Consider the following 14522-nt stretch of genomic DNA (forward strand, 5'->3'; position numbering starts at 1 on the left):
ATAGGACGGAGTCAAAGGAGAGATGTTCTGACGCAAATAATGATGTTGACTTTGTTCATCGTCCAATAAAACATTTCTGAGCTGTGCTTGGTGCAGCATGAGAGAAAGCTGCTGGTGTGGTTATCTAAAATAAAGCAGACACATTCTAAACACACTGCAGTATTAATTAACTGATCCCTATGTATCACCGTCACCAAGCCAGAGATACCGGGGCCACCGGGAGAGTCGCTCGTATTTTGTTTCGAGCACATTAATTCACTAACTTATAAAAAAACACAAACAAGTCAAAGTGGGATTAGCAGAGTGATTAAGCATTAAAGTAAAGGTCAGCACTGGAGGCGGCATCTGGATCCACAAGTAATATAATTCATTCTGAAGGAAAGAAAGCCAAACAAACAGTTTGAAGATCAGTGAGAGGGTTTCTTTCAAGGCTGCTCCTGAGCAAGGCGTTACACTGAAGAGCAGTTTTGATGAAACATCAGATGAAAGAGTAGAGATTAAACAGCTGCTTTTGGTAAATGTGATTAAAATACTGCGATTAATCATGATTAAAAATCTGCGATTAATCACTTGTTTTTTTCCTTTTATCCAAGGCTGCTCCTGAATATGGACTTTTTTGGTACTGACCGAATTCTGTCTATGACACCAAGTACAACTTCATGTAAAATCAAATGGTACCATGTTAAGATACCTAAATGCATGCTTGGGACTGTGAGGGAGTGGAAGAGTAGTCGATTTTCCATGCTGGAAATTAACACAGAATTGCAAGTTTACATATTGATAATAAATATGTTGAATAAAAAAAACTTTCATCACCACATAAAACACAAGAGAACCCAAAACTGGTACTGGTTGAATACCGATACCGATTGCCAGGTACCAGGCGCGGGTACCACATTGTCTCAAATGTGTGGTACCCATCCCAACTCCTAAGCAAGGCTTTAAATTTAAGAGCAGTTTGCACATTTTTCTCCTTATCTTGTCTTGATATTGGGTTTCTGCTAATAAAATTATATTAACAATATGGGTCTAGACCTGTGAATGTTTCTGTAAAGTGTCTTGAGATAACGTTTGTTATGATTTGGCACTATACAAATAAAGATTGATTGATTTATGTGTTCAGGATTTTCCTCCAGGATGTTCTTTTTAAAATATAGAGATGATTTTAAAACATTGTTATACTAAACGCACACAAGGGAATATAATATCTATACCATCATAGTTGTTGAGGTAAAGAGTAAAGCCAACCCCTTGACACTGTTTTTTGTATCTTTTTGCATTCTTTCTTACTAATTTAAGTAGCAATTGTAGGTTATATAATATTTAGGGCTGTCATTTTAACACGTTAATTAGATTAATTAATTACAACGCAAATTAACGCGTCATAAAAATTAACGCAGATTAATCTGGATCCCAAACCCGCGAGGCGTTCAAAGACGCACATATTTTCAAATGTCTAGCATTTACAAAATGTTTGTCCTACATGGAAAGAAGTGGTATTCTCGTCCGATTTTCAAATTTCCGATGGTCCCTGAATGTATCACACCGAGCAACATGCTTTGAACCGAGGGGAAGAGAGAGCGCTGTTAAGGGGACTGCCGTCCACATCGCGTTTATTCACTCGTTCTTTTTGAAAATCTACAGAAAATCAACTGTTTGCTCTAGCTCAATTCTGTAAAAAAGCAGGTAATTTTAAACTCTTTACCGCATCAAACAAGCCCTGAATGATCAAAAAAGGTCTTGTATTTAAATCTAAAGAATTCTTTGAAAATTTCCTTCCATCTTCCTGGTGTCATGTTTCAGCTTGGGGCTGCTCTGCACCAATGAGCAACAGTTTGTGTGTTCAGAGTATGTTAAACTGAAAATACTTCACTTTTCTTTGATCCAAGACTTGAATTAAGTGTTTTGTACATAGTTCCTCCCAGTTTTTAGCCTTTAGCCCTGGTTCTCCTGACCTCATAGAAATATAGAATTTCATATTGCAGTGAAAATTGAGTCCACATCGAGTAAAAAATGTGAACAGAAGCAAAAAACGTCCTAAAAATCTAATCAGCTTATCTTAGGTGCAGGACTGTGTAGATTTTGTAAAGATAGAACCATAACACTTTTTTTCATTTGTTCCTTATGCCTCACAGTACCTAAAAATGTGTTGTATATATTCCCACCTTATTTTTAAATGTTTTTTAATGTATTTTAATGTAATTTTAATGTCCTGGAATTCAAATTCTTTATTTTGGGACCTTAAGCAGATATGAGATTAAAATGCGATTAATTAGATTAATTAATTACAAATCCTGTAATTAATTACATTAATTTTTTTAATCGCCTGACAGCACTAATAATATTTATAGATACAATAAGCTCACCCTTTAAACTTGTGACAGAGTGTTTTTGATATGATTCTTGGTATGTGTAAAATCTAAATAAATCAGCAGTAGTAGGATGCAAAGGTCATCAGGGTTGCATTGAGACCTGACAAAGCATCTCGCAAATTTGCAACAGGCCCAAATAAAGGGGTTGACTAAATAAGCAACAGTAATCATAAATGTCAACTTATGGGTTTAGGGTTTTAAATGTAAAAAAACGAAAAAAAAAAATCAACAAAATTTATAGGGGACATATCATGCTGATCCGTGATTTAATACTTACATATAAAATAATAAAGTTGAAAACAAGACCTTTCATCCCCTGAATTTTCAAAAAATGAGATATTGTATTTTTTCTGATATCCTGGAATGAGATTTGATGCCTCTGAAAATAGATCCTTGACATTTGGTCGCGAGATTTCGGCCTTCATGACGACACGAGGATCCTTTCTTTTTATTTGAGTAATTTGATAAAGCAGCTCCTCCTCTGTGATGTCAGTTAGTCACACAACCGCCACCGAGGGATACACCCACCAAGAGCCGAGCATAAATAAAGCTCCCTACTAGCTCTGGCTAACTTGACTGAGTGCTAACATAGTGAGGAACTGACGGTAGTGGTGATCTCTAGACTACACTTTCAGCATGATGGATAAAACAGACAGAGAAAAGTGAAGGAGCAGGATGGAGCCCTGTTATAGAAATAGTTTATCGGTGAAGTCTGCCTATATTTCCACGTATAAACTATACATGTTACAGTACCGGTTTGACTCACCACACTGAAGCGTCCTGAGATGATCTGTGTTGAGGTGGATTTTCTTCCTCCTGAGCTGCAGAACTGTCCGGGTCTGACTCGGGGTCCAATACAAAAGGACGTATCCTACACTCTGCCATTTTATTAGTGCTATCAATGCCTTACGGTGAAGTTTTGGCAAACAGCAAACTCGCTCAGTCTGCTCCATTCAATGTGGCGATTTTGTAAATACTGCCATGCTGCAAAAAACACCCCCTGGCTCTACCCCCTCCGCCCCTCTGATAGAACTGACCAATCAGAGCAATCAGTGACGTTGCGAGGTTACTGCAGGTCATTCTGGAAACAGAGCGTTTCAACGAGATCTTCAGAATGGCTTGAAATGAGGATATTGAGAACGCTATTATGGGGCAATGAAGGAACTAAATAACTTGTACTGAGGGCAGAAATGCTTTACAGGCATCCTATTCTGGCATAGTGAAAAGGAGAAACAAGCATGATATGTCCCCTTTAGATAAAAAAAAAAATAAGTATATATTTTTAAAATTAAAATAAAATTAAAAAAGTAATTTAATTTATGTAAAATTAAATTAAAATTAAGACTTTCCTGTAAAATGTGTTTCCCTGACGTTTGATTGCTGCATTTTTTCCTTCACTAAACCTCTATAATCCAATTCAGTCGTTGTGTTTTTCTTCATTTTAAACTGTTTTACTCTCAGACAACATGCATTTTTATTTTATTTTATTTTATTTTCCGGATGAAGACATTTTGTTGAACCAATTTTTAAAGTTTTGGCGATGACAGATGAAATATCACACTGGCGATGAGATATAGTACCTTTCAGGTGTCGATACTGTTGCTTTCAAAACATGCAGTTAAAACTGTGATTAATTGCAATTAAAAATTGTGCAATTAATCATAGATTCATCACAATTGATTTTTCTCCTTGTTTTAAAACTCAAATAACATGATGCTCATTCTTGGTGCCTGAAAAACTAAGTGGAATCTGATTAATATCCACATTTTCATGTGTTTTTTATTAAATTTTGTAGATCTTTATGTGTTTTTTATGCTTGTTGTTTTAAGTGTATATTTTTTATATTTCATCCTAGTTGATATTTACCTGTTTATTGTGCGTTGTTTTGTGAATATTCTTTTTTGTTTCTTTGTTGCTGTTGGTGCATGTGGATCCCAGGAAGAGTTGCTGCTTCTTCTGTTACAACCTTCCTGGGGTGAAAAAGGAATGCTAATGCTTACTACCTTGGCATTGTTTATTTATGTAAATACAACAAGTAAGAGTACTGACTGAAGCTAATTTTCATCTCAAGACAAGAAAAAAAAAAAAATAAATAACGTATTTTTTTTTTTAAAGCCATCATTAGCAGGATGTTGTTTTTTGCCTTGTCTGGCACCCTGACAGGCGTTCACAGGTTTTAAAAATAACTGTTCAAAAAAACTCCATGTTCTCACTGATACTCTCTTTTCTGTTATAGATCACACACAGGCATCAGTATTCATTCAGTCTGTTTCATAACCTGCTTTCATCTTTAAAGGCCCTCCTATGGAATAAAATGCTAAGCTATTTATTTTGAAGCACACATATAGCGCCCAGTTGTCCCTTCTTTTAAGTTTGAGTGCTCACGTGGAAATCTTTGGCAGAAATCAAAATACACAGGCTCTAAAAATATTCCCCAGCACTCTCTTTCCCCTCGTCTCCTTTCATATAGATGCTCAGTGGGGTTCAGGTCTGCTGACTGCAGAAGGAAATCCTTGCAAGTCAGCTCTTCCTGAAGACTTCAAATTGGCCCGACACAGCTTTGATGCATGTTTAGGCTTACGGCAAGCCACGGTGGAATAAAGTGAAAGCTCTCTTTGGTCAGTTTGGAGTTGATCCTGGAGAACTTTGAGTTTTTCACCCTTTTATTTCACCTTTTTCATCTTGTTTAATGGGCGAAGTAAGTTTTATCTCTTTAAGAACTTCCATGAGGCAGCTGTAGGATGTAGTGGAAGATGTCAGGAGATGTTTTACAGCATTGTAGGTTTTGTCTTTATGAGCTTGTTATGCCATTGTGCAACCTTAATCAGGTTATCCATGATTCACTTAACCAATCAGAGTGACAAGAATTGAACGGCTTGCTCAGAAAAGGAATGCCTGGCCTGTCGAATCAAAAGGACACCATGCACAATACTGCACGCAGAATGAAGCATCAACACATCCAAGCCATCATAAACCCGCTGAACGATATCAAATGTGACACTGAACCGAGCAACCCGCGCGTCACATGCTGCACCAGCTTTGTTCAAATCATTCACAAGTCTGCAAGTTTCCCCGGACTTCGGAACAACCCCGGGGGCTTTTTCTCAGCCATGTCAACTGTGCTCAACGGGGAGAGGAGTGCCACAGCCGCTGTTTTAGCACAGAGTTTTATCTGGCACCTCAAAGTTTCTGACTGTCTGAAGACCTCTCCTGCTCAAGCATGTAGAGAAAGAAAAACGGTGTCATTTGGAGGCAGTGACACGTTGATGTGGCGCATTACAAGTGCTGGCTCAGTTGCGGTGGGGTTCGGTGCTCACTTCTGAAACACTGAGAAAGAAAGGAAGTTAGAGGGAAATAAAAGAATAGAATAATCAACTTTATTAGTGTAGCACTTTTCAAAGACATATACAAAGTGCTCTTCAAAACAAAGAGATTTAAAATAGAGGAATATGAGGAGTGGAGGAAAATACAGTATACAGTATAAAAGGCTAAAAACCACCACCACCACATAAAGGAAAGGAAAACATCCAGAAAATAAAAACAATAAAATATATAAAATTAAAAAAACAAAAGAAGAATATATTAAAAAAAACAAAAAAAAAACAAAAAAAAAAAAACTGAAAGTAATATAAAATGTTGATGCTTTGGGACCTCTAGTTATGACAGGGCACAAAAGTAGAAGTCAACAATAAAATCAATTCTAAAATGTATGGGGAGCAAGTGAAGAGAAGCTAAAATGAGAGTTAAATGTTAAATGAAACAAAAGCATTATGATAATTTAAGATTTATTCTTGATGAAAATCTACCTTTCTTTTGAAAAAGTTCTTTTGAGAGGCTTTTAAGGCATTAATCAGAAAGAAGAGGACAGTGGATAGAATGGGAAACAGGGCCAGAGTGGGGAGTAACATGTGGGAAAAATTTGAACCCAGGCCACCCACATAGGGACTAAACCTCATGGAGTGCATCCTAGACTGCTGAGCCATCTGCACTCCAGAAATGACCTTATCTGTTATGTGTTTATCTAAGGTTCTCATCAAAGATAACACCTACATTTTTACAACTGGCAGCAATACTATTTGATAGCGACCCACAATGTGCAATCTTTCCTGCTGAACCAGGAGTGAAAATCGTCAACTTAGTTTTATCAAGATGCAAATTTAAGAAATCCTCCAACATCTTGTATTTTATGACTATGATGCAGTTCCTCAGTGTGTTCAAATGTCTTAAATACATTAAAAACAGATTCAGTTGGTATCGTCCGCACAAAGGTGGAAACCCGCGTCATGGCTGCAGATGATATGTCCTAGGGGTAACATAAAGACAGAAGAAAAGTGGTCCGAGGACAGACCCCTGGAGAACCCCACAGGTCAACTTTGCATTCGATGACTGTGAGCTGTCAAATGCCATGCTAAAAGATCTGTCACAATGGAATGGAGGAAAACTGAAGACTAGAACTGCCAGGATTAATCAGAGATCTGTTGTGTAGGTGTGCCAATATAGCCTTAGCATCCTCGTCCAACCCTCATCAGAATCCTGAAAGGGGTATTGGACAGAGCTCTTTCGATAACCAAACAAGCCCTTGGGTGGCGAAAATTTATTTTTCAATCCCAGGCCTTCCAGAGGGGTCCTGATTGCCGTGATGATTCCAAATGGCACCACCAGGCAAGAATGGGCACCTTCCCCACAGGAGATTATCACCAGCTGGAGGATAGAAAGCCTGGTAGATGCGACTGTCTTGGGATAATGGACCAATCCCCAGGTTAGCCCTTGTACCAATGTGTAAATTGCCTTCCCATGTCACAGATGGCCTGCTGAAGGCTTGAAATGTAGTTTGCATGTTGCTAGTTCCCTGGAGCTTTGAATTTGGGCATCCTCATAAGCCACCAGCAGCACAGGCTTTGCGCAAGTTGACCAAAGCGTTTGGAGAGGGTGGCAAGCTTATGTGATGAGCTTCGCCTCTACCTCCCAAGGAAAATCTCTCTTGAGCATCTTCCAATTAAAGATCTTGAAAAACAAGACGCCACAACCACATATGGTACGTTTCTTGTACGAGACACTGTCATGGTTAGAAAGGGGGCTGTAGCCTGTGATCCTTCCCTCTGCCTTATTTGTCTTCAGAGTTGCTGCTGGTCAAAGTCGGCCCCCTGAAGTTTAAGGTTATGACACTGAGGAACTAAATTAGGTATAAGCATTAAATCCTCAAGCAGAGGAGAAGTCCAACAGCGAGGGTAATTTAAACTTTCAGGGTCAATGAGGTGCCAGCTTCCTTTAATTATTTGGGATAGGGATGTCTTTGCTTTCATCCAGCCAAATCACCTGCTGCCATGACGACCGCTAAACTTTTCCCCTCCTTTCTACTCTGCTGCGCCCGCTGATTAAAGTCCTGGTGAGTGCAATTCCTCACCTGTCCACTAGCTGTCACTGTGGAGTTGTCTTGGGCACACTTTGGGGGTTTTGATTGAGTTTACTCAAGGAGCTCATGAAAACACACACAAATTGCTAAACCAAGAGGTTTCAATGTAAGAAACAAAAGTGTCTAAGACTGACCGGCGAATGCACCTGTTCCCTTCATTCAATGTGCCGCGGTGGATTAGTCTCAAAGCCTGAGTCACCCAATTTGCCTGGGGATAATTGTGTGCGCAAGGTTCTTTTTGAGGCCTTGTTTGTGCCTCAATTTGAGGTGAATAAATCTCTTAAGTTGAAACTTGGTGTGCTCTTAGCTCGAGCTGGGTTCAATATGATGTATAAAATGCCCCTGCAATGCAGCGTGGCTTCACTTCGGTCTGTGCGGCCTTGATTGATAAACCGCATGTGGAAGACTGCGCTTACTTTAACTCGATTCAGTCCAATATTTGTGGGGAAAAAAGACCATATTTTAGAAATCACTGACTCACATTCCAAAAACGTCTCAGGACTCTGCTGATAAAAGGCAACGAGACTGAATTAATTTAAGAACGGGAACAAAAACTAATTGAGGGAGTAACACAAATCAGCTGCCACTGCTGGTTGTACTTTTTTGTTCGGGTGAATTACTTGCTGATTTGGTTTGATACAATCTTAACAGTAATTTCAGGAAAAAAATTGTGATTTTTTAATTTAAAACTGAGAGCAGTCAAACTATTAAAAGTTGGTTCCATCCCAGGGCTTTGGAAAGAACACTCTCTTCTCTCTCCTTCTCGATGAGCCCGTCATCTTTTAATTCCTCTCTTGGCTGTGTTGCTATTCATGGCATGTGTGTCTCAGAACCAAGGTCTCCGATCAATTAAACATGACTCTCAAGATAACTACATTAATTACACCACTGTTTGCATGAGTGTTGTTGCAGTGCATCACACTGGAGACTGCAGACTGAATGGAAGTTAGGATGGGGCTTACTTATTTAAAGTGAGGACAATTCATTTGTAGTGGACTGCAGCGACATCTTTGGTTGGAGTTGCACACACACTGTGATGAAGATGTGCCTCTCAACAAGTCGTGTTTGTTTTGGAAATGGATGAATGAATGCATCAGATCTTCTTTTTGGCTCGACTTTTTCTTTTTTCTCTCTCAAGTTTGAACAGACCACTGCAGAATAACTGCTGCACGTGGGTTTGAATGAACATTAGTACAAACAGCTTATCTGTTTTAGCCTTTAGCTCTTGTTTTAACCTTAAGCCCCTGTTTAGACTTTAGCTTGGTTTAGCCTCTAAGCTTTTATTTAAGCCCTTTGCCTGTGTTTTTAACTTTGTGTGTCTTTAGCCTTTAGCTTGTGTTTTAGCCTTTACTCAGTGTTTAAGAGTGTTTAAGCCTTAAGCAAAAACTTAAGCCTGTAGTCAGTATCTTAATCGTAGCCTGTATTTTAGCTTTTAGCATTGTTTTTCATTTATTTATTTTCAGCCTTCTACTCTTGTTTAAGCCAGTCTTTTAGCCTTTAGCTCTTGTTTAAGCCTTTTCCCATGTTTAAACCTTTAGGTAGTATTTTAGCATTTAGCTCTTGTTTTAGCCTTTAGGTCTTGTATCAGCTTTGAGCCTGTTTTTAGACTAAACTCACTATTTTGGCCTTTAGTAAGTGCTTTAGACTAACTATTAGCCTGCTTGTATTTTAGCTTTTAGCTCATGTGTTAGCCTTTAGCTTGTGTTTTAGCCTTTATTTAGTGTTTTAGCCTTAAGTAAGTGTTCTAGCCTTTAGCTAGTGTTTCAACCTTTAGTCTGTGCTCTAATCTTTAGCTTTTGTTCAAGCATTTAGCCAGTACTTTACCTTTTAGCTCTTGAATCAGCTTTTAACCTATGTTTTAGCCTTTTCTCACTAGTATGGCCTTTGGCAAATTCTTAAGCCTTATGTCAGTGTTGTAGCTGTAAGCCTGTGTTTTAGCCTTTAGCCCAGGTTTTAGGCTGTTACTTGTATTTTAACTTTTAGCTCATGTTTTAGCCTTTAGTTTGTGTTTTAGCCTTTAGCAAGTGCCTTGGCCTTTATCCTGTGTCTTCAGTTTTTAGCCCATGTTTTTAGCATGTAGCCTGTGTTTTAGCCTTAAACTTTTTCTCCATCACTCGCCTGTTTATCTTTCTTCAGCTCTTCTGTCTTTTTCTGCCTGACAGTTAGGCTCCAGTTTCCACCATCACGACAAAATTAATCACATAAATCATTTTCAGAGAGATCCCCACAGATCTCTCTTCTGTCTACGAAGCTTAGCCAGCCAGTGTGGTGTGGTCATAGACACATCGATGTGCCATTCATCAGTCCAGACTCATTTGGGAAGCTGTGAAGAAGCATTTAGGAATAAACTATATTGCCACTGATAATCTCATTTGAAATTGTGGATTAGGATCAGGTGTATTTTTAGAAGTGACACTTTTAAACTTGGAAACTCCTCTTAAGGGCATCAAAGAGCACACTGGTATCTACAAACTATCAGAACTAACTTGATCTGTTGTCTTTGTATCATTCTTGCTGAAACACAAGGTATAAATCTGTTTTTCAGACCTTTTTCCAGGCTTGTGTATTGTGCTTCAAAATAAGTTTCAAAGGAGGAGAGTTGAAGGATTTTGAAAGCGTGTTAAAAAAAGGAGGGGTCGCTCTGAACTGTACATAGACTCTGCTTTTGGGGAAACAGCCTCAGCCAAAACTGCTGAGTAATGCACCACTTGTGGGTCCCTGCAGACACACACACACACTCACACCGGCGCATGCACACAAACATTTGAGTCAGCGCTGCCCTGCAGTCTGTATCAAAAAAGCCCCTCAAGTGATAAGCTGTGGTGAGGAGAACGAGGATTCCAATGCTAATCTCCTAAACATGATTTTACATACTGGATGCACAACATGCCTCCGGATTAAAGACATTCTATTAAAGAGAAGGGGCTTAACATATGGAAGGGGGAGAAAAGCCCGCTGTACTTGGTTGGGTTTAGCTGTCTGAGTTATAGTTCAGTAGTTGCTTTTTTTAAGTATTGGCCAGGGGATGATCCCTGTGACGAGTAGCACATCAGAGAGGGGGAAAACGGAGTAGGAGATTTGTGAAATTTACGTCACGGGCATATCTAGGTGTCACAGCACAGCTGGGACATTTGAATTAAAGAACAAACCCAAAAAGGCACGTGTAACAACCCTCCAATGGCATCAGAAAGGGTTAAATTTTACGTTTTTAACATACCAAAAAAAAATAAAAAAAGCTTGGCTCAGCAGCGCCCCCCACAATCAAGTTCCCTCCACATGCACAAATTTTGGTAGGCATATATATAATTTCAAGAGCCATAAAAAAGTCCATCATGCCAGGACTCTAAACCCAACAAGAAGGCAGATATCGTCATTGATAGTGGGAATTGAGACGCGTTTGAGGTATTTTGGTGAATTTCCTGAGGTCATATTATCGCATGCTTCTCCTTCAGCTTTTACTTGATTGAGTTGAGATTTTCCCAGCAGGCAGAGAAGACCATGATGATTGAAATGTATTCACATTATGTAAAAAGCTTGAAAGGTGCGGCTGTAGCAGGCAGAGTTGTTAACGTCAACACTGATGCAGTTCTTACGCTGATGCCTCTTTTTCTCATTACGATAACAAGACAGTGCTGAGCTAAACATGGCTCTTTGATGACATAAAGTTTGTGAGTTTTCATTAACTAGACATGACTGCATGAAAATGTTAGTAGGTGGTGCATGACTTTTCTGCCTGTTGTGGGTGTAGCCTGCCTGTCAAAAGCTAAAAGGTATCAGCAATGCTGCTGTGTCCAACCCTTATTTGGTCACACCCACCACCCGGCATGCAGCGCACGTTCTGCACGACACACCCTAGGTCACGAGTCACACACACATACATCATCATAAACATGCATTTTTGCATCAACTTATATTAAGTTCTGACCATTACAGAGCAACAGGTGTTTTTCAGTACAGAGTGACCGTGCCAACTGGGGACAACACTGGTAGCACGGTGGTGAAATTTGACGAAAAGTTGCTTTTGAACATCTAAAGCAGGGTGCATGCCTGAACAACTTTATATAAGAGTAATATGAGTATATCAAAGACAGAAGATGTCCTGATTTATGCTCTGAGCAGACTCGTCTTAAACTCCCACTCCTAAATTGGATGACCCCATACCTCATCTTGACAGTTTAACTTGCAGTGGAGTTTATACACAGAGAAAAATCAGTGCTGCAGGAGTGCTTCGTGCTTATTATCTTCCCCTCACAGGTCAGCCTGAGCTGATCCATTCTCCTTCTGATGCAACCAAATGTTAAATGGGCTGCAATCAATATCCATTAGAGGAAGGCCATGTGCATTGGATTGTTTTTCCTTTTCTTCACCGGGCCCAATTTCAACTCAGATATCTTTAAACAGATGGAAGATGCGTCTGGGCATGCCTGCATGGAGCATATGGGTGATAAAAAAGTTGCTATGTGCGTATTAATATTAACAGGCTTCCTTGATTTGAACATTTTATTCAAACACATGAGCTTGGTTTCACATAGCAGATGTAGCACATTTATACCATGTATTTTTGTAATATTTAATTTTAGGTACCCTAAATGAGTGTGCTTGAATTTATGCTCCGCTTATGTACCATAATTAAACACAGAAAGTAATTTTACAAATGAAAAAAGTAGTTTAACTTAAAAATTCCCAAAGTGCCACAGTTAGAAATAAATGAAATGTTTGCTTTTTAGAGTAGAACTGAGCAGTCCAAAATCTGGGATAACAATACATGAGGGAAATTATAGTTGTTTGTAATCTATTTCTATCTGTATGACTTTAAAGAGTGGAAACACTGCACACTCAGAGAAGCTGCATGTTCGTGAAAGTAAAGACATAACACTTAAGCACAGGCTTGACTGCAGTAAGATTACACCTCCTCATATACCTGCAGTGACAGCATGCAATAAATGCAGCAGAGCTCTTATAGCACATGATGAACTGTGCCGCTCCCGGGTGCACACACATCTCTCCGAGGGAGGCTTTCATGTGATGGCGTAATATACTCTTGGCTGTTAAACCTGGGAGGTGAAGCCACAGTTGGTTGGAGAGTGAGATGGTTAACCGCCTAGTGCGGGAGAAAATAGAAACCTAGGGCCTTTCCCAATCTACCCCTTAGCTCTTGGTTTTGTCTATTGAAGTGGTGTTTGAATTCTCTGTAAGGTTAAGGGGACGCACTTCACAGCCTTTGAAAAGAAGACAAACCAGGACGTCACTTGAAACCAAGTGGTTTGACAAATTTCTCGTGATATCAGTGTTTTTGTCAGATATCAAATCTTTTGCTCCTCCATGTAACAATTCGCTGTGTTTTTAATTGTTCTGTTTTGAAATTGCTCGTTATAATGCTGCTTTTGTGGCAACTAAAGCTAATAATAGCTACACCAATGTCAGACCAGGGTGACACATTCACAGCAAGCAGACTTCACTACAATGAATTGCATTTCATGCATGATTAGACAGCTAGGCTGAATTCAGGAGCTGCAATAGCTACATAAACATTGATATGTTGACCCATTGTTCACATGTGAAATCAGCTGTTAGCAGCCTGAAGCATGTCAATGCTAACTTGTACAAGGCCTAATGTTTCCCCACAAGTGAGGCTCAGGTGTGAGCTAAGAAGACACGACATCAACCTGTCCTGTGCTACCATCCATCATGACTGGAGATGTAAGATCTATCTAATAAGATGGACGAGCTAGCTGTGCTAACCCAGCTAGAGGGGGAATACCAGAAAGCAGAGTCTGAACAGACTATTGAAGACGTTCAGTCCCGGACCCTGTGGAGGTGGAGGCTGGCTGACAATGATGGACAAGTGGACCCTTTTGCACTTTCTATACACTTGCTTACTTTTGTCTCATCACGCATGTAAAGCATTGTATCGTAGTGTAGCTTGTTTGCTGTAAATGTGTCACTCTAATCATCACTTTGCACAAACGCTTTGCAAGTGAATAAACAGCGGGTCTTCCACAACAGCCAGCAAGTGACTGGGGTGAAGTTGAAGCAGGGATCGAGTGGCCTCTCATTTCTAACAGCTGTGTTTTCACCCCTTCCCTTTGGTTCTCAAAACAGAGGGCCAAGGGAAGGGGTAGACGAAGGAGGGGGGGGGGGGGGGGGTGATTGGGATTGGCCCTGAGTGTTAATAGACAAAGCACTTGTAATTCATTTGTCATACCAACAGGTGACTCTCATAACCCCATAATAAGGGCAATGTAGCTGTCACCTGACCCTCATTTTGACACAACAAATTCAACAATTTTTATAAGATCTCCATGAGACTTGTGTAAGTGATGACATCATTGCATAAAGATCTCCTAACTGGTTAATGTCATGTAAGAGTCTCAAACACTAGCGTCTGGCCATAGCTACACCCAATGACAGGCTTCCAGAGGGCTGGCCAATTAAAGAGGGGGGGGTTTTGGAGCAGGAAGCCTGAAAGAGACAACAGCTAAAATGAAGAGGCTGAAATAAAAGTTTTCTAAAAATAAATTAGGGCTATTTTTGAGCCCAAATTCCTGGAAAGCTACTACAGAGCCCGAAGAGGGACAGTTAGAGCCTGAAAATGCACCAGTCTCTACGCCCACCTTAAATAGTCTCCACTTGTCTCATAATTACAGTTTCACATGAAAAGCATGTAGTCTAACAGTCTTTCATCTGTGATCCATTGGTGTTAGAACACTGCCACTGCTTTGAAGTCTGCCTCACAT

Source organism: Halichoeres trimaculatus, unplaced genomic scaffold, assembly GCF_033239565.1.
Source record: "Halichoeres trimaculatus isolate MK-OKI-2021-1 unplaced genomic scaffold, fHalTri1.1 fHalTri1_scaffold_24, whole genome shotgun sequence".
Classification (NCBI taxonomy): Eukaryota; Metazoa; Chordata; class Actinopteri; order Labriformes; family Labridae; genus Halichoeres; species Halichoeres trimaculatus.